Raw genomic sequence first — 12,565 nt, 5'->3', positions numbered from 1 at the left:
GGCTGAAGCTGTCAGGATCTAACATCAAAAGTGGAGTCTTGGGACGCCTGGGTGGCTCAGTTGGTTAAGCCGCTGCCTTCAGCTCAGGTCATGATCCCAGGGTCCTGGGGATCGAGTCCCGCATCGGGCTCCTTGCTCGGCAGGGAGCCTGCTTCTCTCGCTGCCTCTGCCAGACACTCTGCCTGCTTGTGTGTGCTCTCTCTCTCTGACAAATAAATAAATTAAATTTAAAAAAAAAGGAAGAAAAGTGGAGTCTTCCTCTTTATTACATGGAGGTGGATGGTACTACTAGCAAATGGTTAGGCTCTGAGTTCTGGCTGAATGGTTGGAGGGTGCCACAGCCTAAGGGCACACCCACGAGGGCAGGTGGGTGAGGGGTGTCTTCCAGACCCACTGCTGATTCTCCAACTGGAGAAGCAGAGGGTCCTCAGGAGTGGGCCTGGGTCTCAGACCTCAGGCCACAGGTAAACAGGAGAGATAAACCTTTTCTCTCCAAGACCCTGATTTTCTGGGATATTGACTTTAAGGCAGGGAGGCATCTGGGTTTGAACTCCTTGCTGGAGGCCCTAAGAGGGGGGCCAACATGGCTGGGAGCTAACACAGAACATAATATGACAGCAGGAGTGCGTTCAGCCAGAGCAGTGTCCGCTGGAGCCGCACTGACATCCCACTGAGCTTGGGCGCCTGAGGCCGCATTGAAATGGGCTGTGATTGTAGCCAGGGGACCCTTCTTCTTCCGAGGATCTTACACCGACTGTGTCCAGCAACTGGCCCTCACCTAGGGCCAGAGGAGGACAGCCACTCAGAGAACAGCAGGAAGGTTTCTGTCCTTGTAGGAACCGGGGCAGACTCCGTGGATCTTCCTCCTGGTTCCACTGTCCTGTCCGTGCTGTATTCTCTGGGAGGCCCCTGCTGGAGACCAGGTATCTCTGGAGCTGGGTGGGACGGGGCTCAAGCAGGAAAACCTTAACCAGATCAGCCCTGAGGCCGTGTGTCTCCCAGAGCTTCCTGATGCTCTGGGAGGAAAGCGAGGCCACCATCCACAAGAGGGACCAAGGGCAGAGGTCAGGAAGTCCCGCCCCTCGTAGCCCAAGTGCTCAAAGCCTCTAGTACTGGGGCCTCCCCAGAACCCAGAGCCCTGTGTTGCCTTGTGGGAATGAAGCGTTGGCCCTCCCCAGGCAGTGACCTGTCACCTCAGTGTCCCTGACCTCAACCCAATGAGACTCCAGCTCAGAGGGGACGTCCTCTCTTCCACCCAAGTGTGGGGTGCCCGGTGCAGCCTCAGGGAGGCCTCACCTCTCTGCAATTCCAGCCTTGCTGCGCCCTCCGCTCCCCCTGTGGCAGGGTGAACGGGGCCAGAACTAGAGCTGGGACCCTCCGCTCCTGGCTCCTTAGAGCACGGGGCTGTGCCCACTTATCACAGTGCAAGAAGAGCTCATCATCAGAGTATCCCAGGCCCACCCAGAGACAGAGCCCGAGGTCCTAGTGGACGGTGAGGGCTTCCGAGGGAGGACAGACACACAGGCGATTCCCCCTGCCGGGTTCAAAGTTTCTTTCTTTCTTTTTTTAAAGGTTTTATTTATTCATTTGACAGACAGAGATCACAAGTAGGCAGAGAAGCAGGCAGAGAGAGGAGGAAAGGCTCCCTGCTGAGCAGAGAGCCCGATGAGGGGCTCGATCCCAGGGCCCTGGGATCATGACCTGAGCTGAAGGCAGAGGCTTTAACCCAGTGAGCCACCCAGGCGCCCCTATGGGGTTCAAAGTTTCTAACAGCTGCCTCCCTCTTGAGTTCTTTAAACCAGGCTGTGCGGTGCTGGTCCGTTCCAAAGGCGAGAGCAAGGACTCCGGTGGAGTATTTCGTGATGGACAGGCTGAGAGAAAGAGGGGCAAGATTAGGGTGGAAAGAGACTTGAGCTGCAGAAGAGGTAGGAGACAAGTCACAAGTACACATAGGTAGGAGCGGCGCCGGTGTTTCCAGCAGTCACACGCCAGAGATACAGAGGTGAGGCGATGAGGCGTGATACCAGCCACTCACCCTCAGATGGCTCAGGAAACAAAAGTGAGGTACTAATATTTACGCCCAGGATAGATGTGAGAATGGAGTTAGGTGATGTGAAATAGCTTGTAACAGTCCCTGGTGTGTCATCTTTCAATGAATTGATAATTACAATAGAATACCAGGGGCACCTGGCAGGCTCAGTCCGTGGAGCGTGTGTGACTCTTGATCTCGGGTTTGTGAGTTCGAGCCCCACGTTGGGCGTAGAGATTACTTTTAAAATATCTTAAAATGTAAAATCAAGCCACCAAAAATATCTAACCGATGTGACCTTTCTATGTTGCTATTTCTTCACAACCACACACACACACACACACACACACACACACACACACACTCTTCAGGGATGTAGGTTTGAGTGTGGGGATCGTCACATCCACGCTAATTTCTACCACCAGAGGGCACCTCAGGTTAGATTAGGGAGGGCCCGGTTTTTAGACAGACCAGCGGTTCTGAATTCATTCATACTCTTTTTTTTTTCTCATTCATACTCTTAAAAAAATCATTGAAGACCCCCAAAGAGTTTTCATTTACACAAGCTGTATACAGGGTGGTGTACTGGTAAACCAGCTGTCTGAAGGAAAAGTAACCCGGTGGCCCGGTGTTTCCACTGTGTAAATACTCCCACTGTGGCCCATCTCAAGCTACCAAAGTTTAATATTTTTAAAAGATTTTATTTATTTATTTGACAGAGAGAGATACCCCAAGAGAGAAGAAACACAAGCAGGGGGAGTGGGAGAGGGAGAAGCAGAGTCCTTGCTAAGCAGGAAGCCCGATACAGGACTCGATCCCAGGACCCTGGGATCATGACCTGAGCTGAAGGCAGATGTGCAATGACTGAGCCACCCAGGTGCCCCTCAAACTATCAAAGTTTAACAGCTGGCTCACATGGTCCCGAAGCTTTAACAGTCGGGTCTGTGGGTCGCTAGGGGCTGGCACTGGCACGCCACTGGATGGCTAGCCATATTTACTTTACAGAAGTTTAGACAAAGTTTTTTAAGATGTATTTATTCATTTTGAAATAGCAATAATAAATCCATTTCATTATCAGAGCAATGATACCATCACGTATCACATAGCCTCTGAAAAACCTCACTGCGCTCTGGGGAAAATAATAGGCAAATGACATCTGAGAATTATAAGAATAGTTTTGACCTTGTGGATCCCATGAATGGATCTTGGGAACCCCTGGGGGTCTGCTGACCATATTTTTGGAACCACTGGCTTCGAATTTCAGTTCTCACCTCCATTCAATCCAGTTCCATTCAATCCAGTATCCCTCTTTAAAAAAATAGATATTTTAGGGGGTGCCTGGGTAGCTCAGTCTGTTAAGTGTCTGCCTTCAGCTTAGGTCATGACTCCAGGGTCCTGGGATCGAGTTCTGCATCGAGCTCTCTGCTCAGCAGGGACCCTGCTTCTTCCTTTCCCTCTAGCGGTTGCTTCCTCTGCTTGTGCTCTCTCTCTCTCTGTCAAATAAATAACTTCTTAGAAAAAATAAAAAAGAGACATTTTAAAATATCCTTTTATTATTGTGAAATGAAATCCGTACACAGCCCACCTTACCCGTGCATATAATCTCTACCTGAAGTTCATTGTGATGCGTTGCCTGTAATATAGAGAAGAAACAAAAGAAAAATACAGTCCTCTGTCCTTCACCAGACACGTGCATTGAAGAATCGAGGAGGTGGTTAGGTTTTAGAAAGTTGGTGCACACACGTGGCACGTGGGCTTAACAGCCCAGCTGGGGTCTGGGTGGCTCCTGGAATCAGACACTTCAGTATTTCTGCAGGGAAATGTGGGCTCTTCACCTCAAAGTGGGGTGAACAGAGATTACCAAAAAAAGCCTGTGTCAGGTCAGGCTTTGCCATCAAGTTCAACAACCGTCTTTTCCTATTTCAGACGTGTTTGGATCTTGGCATTAGGAGTGGCTGACGGAGAGCCTATAATTTATAAGGAACGGGAAGTGCTCCATTCGCTCAGTGCTCACAGACACAACATCCAGCTGTCCCTGCTGTTGGTGAATTATACATTTAGATTTCAGGTGAATAAGACAAGTGTCAGATATCTATTTTTCTTTGTCGTTGACGTCTTGGGATAAGGGCTAAATAAGAACATTGATCTGTCCATGTGGACCCCAGGAGGAGGCAAAGCAGAGTGGCCGGCTAGATTGGGAATCAAACGCCACGATGAGGAGGGAGATGGTGATGATAGGAGTCTCTGAAATGGTAAACACTCCCAGAACAACTTCTGCCCCAAACAGGGTGTGATCTTCCCTTGATTCCCATGGACTTGCTTTTCTGGAAAATTCAGAGCAGGTAGAAATAGTGCAGAATTCTTGCTGTTTAGATACAGAATGGGAGCCTCTGTAGCCTCTGACAGGAAGGGATTTCTCCTGCACAGGCAGACTCCAGCAGGACCCAGGAAACCCCTCCTCATCAGGGCTGCAAAGTGCATCACAAGGGGCTTGGGGTCCCTGGTCCCAGCCACCAGTTGCCAGAAACCTTAGATTTCCATACACCTCCTGGGGATGGGGTCCTGGCTTCCGAGGTCACTGAGCTCTGACAGGTATGAGCAGGTGAGTTGGGGCTCAGGGCTCTGGGGAGGGGGCTCCCCAGCCTCGCAGAGTCTAGTGAGAGATTCTCTTGCTGGGGACACCAGAGGGCTGAGGAAGCCAGTGGGAGGGAAGGGGCAGAGACTTGGGCCACCACATCCACCCATCATCCGGCACTCACACCACCCCCCGGCACTTACCGGTACCAACACAAACATACGCATCAGCATCTGTACAGGAAACCAGGACGTGGTGGGACCCTAGATGGGGGTGTGAGCTTTCGCCTGTTTCCTGGATGATGGGTGCTGTTATTTACAGAACGCAGATAGTCACTGTGCCAGCAGGCCTCCACGTGCCCACATCGACAGGCATGCTAATGTCAAGGTGTGCCCAAGGCTAAGACACAGGGCTTAGTCTTAAGGTATGACACACGTGTATGTGTGTCACAATCCACGGTGGTTGATCCTGGCGTGCGTGCACGGCAGCCTGTTTTGTGACACCTACGTGTGTGACATCGACATGCACGGGACGTGTGTATGCCTGCAGACAGGTGGGTAGCAAAAGTGCCTGTCTGAGCCTTTTCTGTCCACCCTCCAAGCTGGAGCCCCTCAGCCAGCAGGAGATATTCTGGTGAATTCCTGTGTCCTTTCCATCAGGCAGAGAATAGATACATCGTGAATGCTTGAGTGAATGAGCTCGGGAATGAATGAGCAAGTGAATGGCCCCTGATCCTGTGAGCTTACCACACGTGGGGCACTGTGCTAAGCACACACATGCCTGCTCTCATTAAATCCACACCACTGTCTCTGAGACGGAGGGACTGTTATATCTCCATCATACAGAAGAGGAAACCTGAATCATCAAGACACTATGTAACTTTCGGGTGCCTGGGTGGCTCAGTCGGGTAAGCATCCAACTCTTGACTTCAGCTCAGGTCATGGTCTCAGGGTTGTGAGATCAAGCCCCACGCCAGGCTCTACTGGGCATGGAGCCTCCTTGGGATTCTCTCTCCCTCTCCTTCTGCTCTTCCCCTCTCACACACTCTCAAAAAAAAAAAAAAAAAAATGGTAAACCCCGGATTTGATCCAGGCCTCTTAAACTCCAAACTGAGTACCCCTGACCTGTTCCGATTGTGATGGGACAATCCCCTCCCCCAATTCTTGGGATCCACTGCCATCCTTCCAAGACAGGCCCTCAGCAAGCTGGAAAAACAGAAGGCAGCCTTCTGTCATCAGTTCAGAGATGAAAGAGGTAGAAACAGTTTAATCCATTTAATCCAGGAACACCTGGCCGTGTGTGTGTGGGTGTGGGGGGTGTCTAGTGGACAATTAACTTTCAAGCAGAAGAGGGGGGGGTCCTTCTCCCTTCCCCATCGTCATGGATCCATAACCCTTACGTTAGTGATGGTGTGGGCGCATTGGAAACCTTGTTCATTGCTAGTGGGAATATAAAGCGGCATAGTCGCTGTGGAAAACAGTTTTACATTTCCTCAAAAAGTTAGAAGCAGCAGCAAGTCCACCTTCTAGGCAGGTACCCCCAAATAATTGAAAACATGTGTTCAGGCAAATACTTGCCTGTGATTGTTCACAGCAGTGTTGTTCGTAACGACCACGAGATAGAAGCAAACCCAAATTTCTATCAGCTGATGAATGGAGAAGCAAAATGTAGACTAGCCAGACAGTGGAATAACACAGTAATACCCACGCAGAGCAATGAAGTTGTGATACAAGCCGTCCTGTGCATTACTGCCCGAAACTTGCACACGCTGTGCTAGGTGAACGAAACTGGACACACAAGGACACCTATTCTATGACTCCGTTTCCATGAGATGTCTAAAATATGTGAATCCACAGAGACAAAAAGCAGGGTGGTAGTTGCCCGGGGCTGGAGCGGGTAGGGCTGAGGGGGTGTGGGTTTTCTTTTGGGCTGATGAAAGCGTTTTAGGGCTGGATACAGGTGATGTGTGCACAACATCATGAATGTACTCAAGGTCACTGAATTACACACTTTAAAACGGTGCATTTTATGGTATGTGAATTTCACCTAAAAAAAAAAAAAAGGTAAAGAAAGAGCTACTCCAGGGCACCTGTGTGGCTCGGTCGGTTGAGGGGCTGATTCTTGGTTTAGGCTCAGAGTGTGATCTCCGGTTGTGGGATCGATCCTCAGGTGGGGCTCTGTGCTCAGGGGGGGGTCTGCTTGAGACTCTCTCCCTCTGCCCCTCCTCCCACTCGCTCCTGCTCTCCTGCTCTCTCTCTCTTTCTAAAATAAATAAATCTTTTAAAAAAGAAAGAAGGGGCGCCCGGGTGGCTCAGTGGGTTAAAGCCTCTGCTTTCGGCTCAGGTCTTGATCCCAGGGCCCCACATCGGGCTCTCTGCTCGGCAGGGAGCCTGCCTCCCCCTCTCTCTGAGCCTGCCTCTCTGCCTACTTGCGATTTCTGTCTGTCAAATAAATAAATAAAATCTTAAAAATAAATAAAATCTGTAAAAATGAAAAATCAAAAAAGAAAAGAAGGAGCTACCCCAGAAACTAAAAATAAAAAATTCAGTTCCTCAGTCCTACTGCACACATTTCAAGGGCTCAGTAGTTCTGCAGGGCCAGTGGCTACCATACTGGACAGTACAGATAGAGAACATTTCCATCATCATGGAAGATTCTATTGGCCAGTGCTGGCCTAGGGTTTCCTGCAGGCTCCATCCAGGTGACTATTTCTTCATGGTGTCGTTTATTGTGTTCTTCTGTCCACTGTCTTTCCTATGAATGGATAATTACAATCCGGAAGTTTGATCAGATTCAGGTTCGGTTATTTTGGTGAAAGGATATCATTGGCGCTGCTGTGTCCTCCCAAGAGGAGGCACGCCACGTTTGGTGGAGTCTTTGGTGTGTGCCTGTTATGACAGCAGCATCTTCCCCCTTTGGTTGGCCCAAGCGATGGATGTCACATGACCAAATGGGCCAAGGAGTGTCTGTGATTTACTCAGGAGGGCCTCCACGGGCACATAGTGAAATCAGGGATGTGCGGTTCTGTAACAAGGACGAACTGGAGCTCAGGAGACAATAATCTAATCTACACCGGGCAACAGTGTGGTTTTGAATCAAATCCATTTTTTTCAGAAACAACTCTACGTGTCACAGAGAAGTAACTAGCCCAAGTCACACAGCTGACAAGCAAGAGATCCAAGATTTGAACCCAGGCAGGCAGGCTGGGTTCAATAAGTCTCCACTACAGGGAAATACCTGATGGGGCTGCCGTGATGTTCTAGTAAGAGCAGGAATGCGAAGGGCTTAGTACAGTGCTCGGCACAGGAGCCCTGCATGATACTTATGGCCCATGCTGTTTATTTCCATCACCTAATTCCAGGTTAGTCCTGGCTTGAGTCTGGAGGGATTTTCTGCCCCTGGCAGTTTTCCAAGAATGCCAGCTGGCCTTTATAAACCCACGTGATTAGGAGTCAGAGCTTGGGGAAAGCAGAGTGGAGAGAGAATCAGATCATAAGAGGTAGCTGTAAAGAGGTTAGGAAAAGGGGCGACTGGGTGGCTCAGTCAGTTGAGCATCTACCTTCGGCTTGGGTCATGATCTCTGAGTCCCGGGATTGAGCTGCGCATTGGGCTCTCTGCTTAGCAGGGAGCCTGCTTCTCCTTCTCCCCCTGCCTGCTGCTCCCCTTACTTGTGCGCTTGCTCTCTTTCTGTCAAAAAATAAATAAATAATATCTTAAAAAAAAAAAAAAAGGCGGTTTGGAGCAACTCCTTCCCATCCCTGGCAGTAGAGAGGGTGAACATAGGGAGGTGAACACTAGGGATAAAATGTATGAGCAGATGTACAGGAGAGAGTGGCCAGAGATACTGACTTACCAGATTTGGGTGTGTGCACAGTTGCGGGGACCCTATCCCCCGTCCCTCTCCGGTATCTCAAGGTTCAAGACTCCATCCCCGTGGGGCTGCTTCTAGGCAGAGCTCCAAGATACTGTCGTATGAGGAGTTTGGCAGATATTCCCCCAAACGGCCATAGGAATATTTCAAGTTCTGCATTGTTCTTCCCCGTGCAAGCTGGCCCCTTCCCATCAGTAAGTGGAGTCTCTTCCCTCCCCTGGAAGCTGGGCAGGACCTTGGGACTGACTTGAGAAAGGGGCATGCAGGGGACACTGCATGGCTTCCAAATCCAGGTCATAAAGAGACACAGCTCCTGCCTGTTTCCTTGCTCCCTCTTCATCTCCCTTGGCCCCAGCTGCCATGATGTGAGAAGGTCCAAGCGACCCCATGGAAAGGTCGAATGTAGATGTCCCAGCCACAGCCCACAGGTGAGGTCCCCTCTGGTAGCAGCAACAAGTGCCAGGCCAGTGAGTGGGGAAGCTGCAGATTATTCCAGCCCACCTCTTTGGGCTGCCCCTGCTGATACCAAGTAGGGTGGAGATGGGCTGTCTGCACTGAGCCCTGTCAGATGGCAATTCATGAGCAAAATAAATCTCTCTGTGGGGTGGTTTGTGTTGTAAGTGTGAGAGCTTCCAATTCTTTTCCACCTGAAGGGAACAGGAACTTCATTCAAACCTAACTCAGATGCCATGTTCCTGTTCAAAAGCCTCCCATGCTCCCATCTCCCTCAGAGTGAAAGCCAAGGTCCACACATAGCCTAAAAACCCATCCTACGTGATCTTCCACACCACTGTCCACCTCAGACCCCACACCACTTTTTCTGACCTCATATCCTGCTCTCCCCATCCATCCCCCTGCTCTAGCCACACTGGCCTCTTTGCTGATCCCTGAACTTACCGGGCCAGTCCAGCCTCAGGACCTTTGCACTTGCTGTTCTCATTGTTTAGCACACTCTTCTCCCAGAAATCCACAGGGTTCCCCCCTCATCTTCAAGTCTTTGCTCAGATGAAACCTTCTTATTAAGCTCTTCCATAACCAAACTGTTTAAAATTATAGCTCTCACTGCCAAAAATCACTATGCCCTCCATTCTCTGGGTTACATCTCTCTATAGCACTTGTCACAATAAAACATACTATATATTTCACTTACGTTTCTGTGTATAGTCTGTCTGCCCAAACACAGTGTAAGTTCCATGAAGGCAGGTCAGGGATCTTGACCTGTCTTGTTCACCACGGTAGTCCCAGTGCCTGCAACAGCTCCTCCTGTATATTTAGTACCATATCCCCTGAGTCCTTCTACCTGTCTATCAATAATAGTTTGCCCTTCATATTTTTCTATTTTGAGGTAAAACTTACAGACAACAAGAGGCACAAATCTGAAGAGTACGATTTGCTGGGTTTTGACAAACGCATATACCTTTGTAACCCAAACTCCTTCAAGATAAGGAACCACTGTCCTGATCTCCACCACCCCACCCCACCCCACCCCCCACGATCAGCCTTGCCCATTCTGGAACTTCATGTAATTGAAATCACATAGTGTACTTAGTTTTGTGTCTGGCTTCTTTCATTCAGCATAAGGATCTTGAAATTCTTCCCTGCTGGATGTCTATCAGTAGTTCATCCTTCTCTTGCTGGGTGTGCCACCGTTGATTGATACTGATATAGTGAGGTGTTGCTATGTGAAACTCATCGTCTCTTCAGTCCATTTCCTCTCCTTCACCCTGGCCCCGGTCTTCATTATGCCCAGCCTCCTTCCTCTTCTCCGACCTCCTGTCTCACTCCATCATGCCTCCACTCTCCACAGAGCAACTAGAGGGATTTTTATAAGGTACCCACGGTGTCTCTGTCCTGCTTAAAACTGCCATGGCTCCTTAGTGCCCTCAGGAGATTGCCCTATCTTCTTTAATGCCTTTCAGACCCGCTTGGGGCTCACCTGTATGCACCAGCCCGCCATCACCTCCCACCTCTTCTCGTTAATGCTCCAGGTTGCAGGTGGTCTCCTACTCAGGTGCCCCCACGGTCCCAACACTCCACATTGTTATATTCTCTTCCCTCTGTCCAGAATAGTTTTCCCCAGCCCTTTCTTTACCTTCCTCACTGCTACTTATCCTGTTCTTGAGAGGCTAGGGGAGGCAACTCCACAGATCTCCCACAGTCCCTGGTGACTCAGATCACTCTACCTTTTAATAACAAAAAGGTCTCTGCTAAAGTTGAGTTTCAGGAACAAATCTTGTTTCTCGAAACAAACAACACATCCATTCAGCAAAAAATAAAAACGATTTCAACAAACACATTCCCCCTCTTGCCTTAGCTGCCAGGAACCACGGAGGGAAGCTTAATGCTAACCTAGACCATAGATGCTTGGTGTATCCATGCGTATTTGTAAATTCTGTTGCAGTGTGTGTTTCAGAAGTGCCAGTTTTCCTCTGGTGCTGTAAATCCCCACATTGACTCTCTGCTATGTCTTGCATAGCCCCTGCTTCCTCATGGAGGACACTGCTTCCCCTGAAGCCCTTTCTAATTTAGGTCTTTAGTTTTCTCGTCCTCCACTGCCTCCACACTAGAGCGTGTGAGATATTTTCTCTGTTTATCAAGATTCTTTCTTTTGAGTGAAAGCAGCTGAAATCAATTCACACTAATCTAAGCACAAAGTAAATGAATAAAGTAATATTTAACAACAAATAGCAACAGCCCAAAAAACCCCCATAATTGTTCTGAGATTAAAGTGGAGTTCAGGTATGGCTGGATCCGAGTACCCAAGTGCTGATGTCAGGAGTGTCTTTCGCAGATTTTCATTTCTGCTTTCTTCTGTATTGACTTTGATCTCTTAAAGTCTCTTCTTTCCTGGTAACGGGCTTACCTCCTACCAGCTGGGAAACTCCGGCAGAAATAACCTTTTTCTTTAGTTGCAGCAAATGTCTCAGGGTTGGTTTTCATTGGCTTAGGTTAGGTCACATGTCTTCCCTGAACCAATCACTGTGATCAGGGAGACAGAATAAACTGATTGGCTAGGTTTGGATCCTGTGTGCCTGGAGCTGGTGAGCAGAGGGCTATGGCCAGCCCTATTCAAATTAAATAGAGGGAGAACAGAAAGAAGTGGTTCCCCACCAGAAAGCTGAGTGAGGGCAAAGCTGGGGAGGGCAAATCCTACAAACTTTGGCTATAGTATCCTTTTCCCTGTCCAAAGCTGCATCTAGAATACCTGTCCCCTGTGGGTTAGTAAACCGTGCCCTACACACACACACACACACACACACACACACACACACACACACACACACAGTTCCCTAGCCAATCCTAATGCTTTAGCCACTCCTTGGTGACCTTGTACCTCTCTCTTCTTACTTCACTAGTAGAAAGATACCATTTCTCTGCTCTTTTAGAAAATGGGTGTGTTTGGGTTTTACATATTTACTTGACATAAACTTAATCATTCAATGGTGGGAACTTGAAAAGGGAGTTAGGGAGGCAAGGAAGTAGGGCTGGGGTACAAAGGGTGCCAGACTGGAAGACCGGGTCAGGTGGGGGTACTTGCTGCAGGGATGGGGGCAGAGGGGCTGCGGACCGAGACGGAATGTAGCGCTGGGGTGGGGGTGGGGAGAAGCGGGAGTTGTCAGTGGATAAGGAGGAGGGGATGGAGGAGGCAGAGTTGGGCGACTTGCAGGGGGTGGGCCTGGTGGTCTGAGGGGCCCGACCGGGGGTGGGAAAATGAAGAGGTGGGCTGCGGGTGAGGGTTAGAGGGTGCGGTAACAGGGTCGAGTGAGCTCGGTGGGTTCGGGAGAGGGCTGGTGTCAGAACTTGGCGAGAGAGGCTGGGCCAGGAGGCGCGGCCCGCGGACCTTGCGGGCGACACTACGGAGCAAGTCCGCGGCTAGGGGTGTGGCGGGGGGGGCGGTGTATGCGGCGGTATCCCCCCACTCCGAGAGTTTCAGGTCCTCGCCTGGTCCCGCCTCTTTCTTGGAAGTGACACACCCGTCGTCCAACCGGAGCCGCGGGCCGGGCGCGGCGGGGGGCGGAGCTGGGGAGGGGGCTCGCAGGGCCAGGGGAGGGGGCTAGGGGCCTCGAAGGGCTCGGGAGCGACAACGGCG

This window comes from Enhydra lutris, unplaced genomic scaffold, assembly GCF_002288905.1.
Source record: "Enhydra lutris kenyoni isolate GAN:26980312 unplaced genomic scaffold, ASM228890v2 scaffoldscaffold77, whole genome shotgun sequence".
NCBI lineage: Eukaryota > Metazoa > Chordata > Mammalia > Carnivora > Mustelidae > Enhydra > Enhydra lutris.
Note: the sequence above shows the minus strand (reverse complement) of the source record.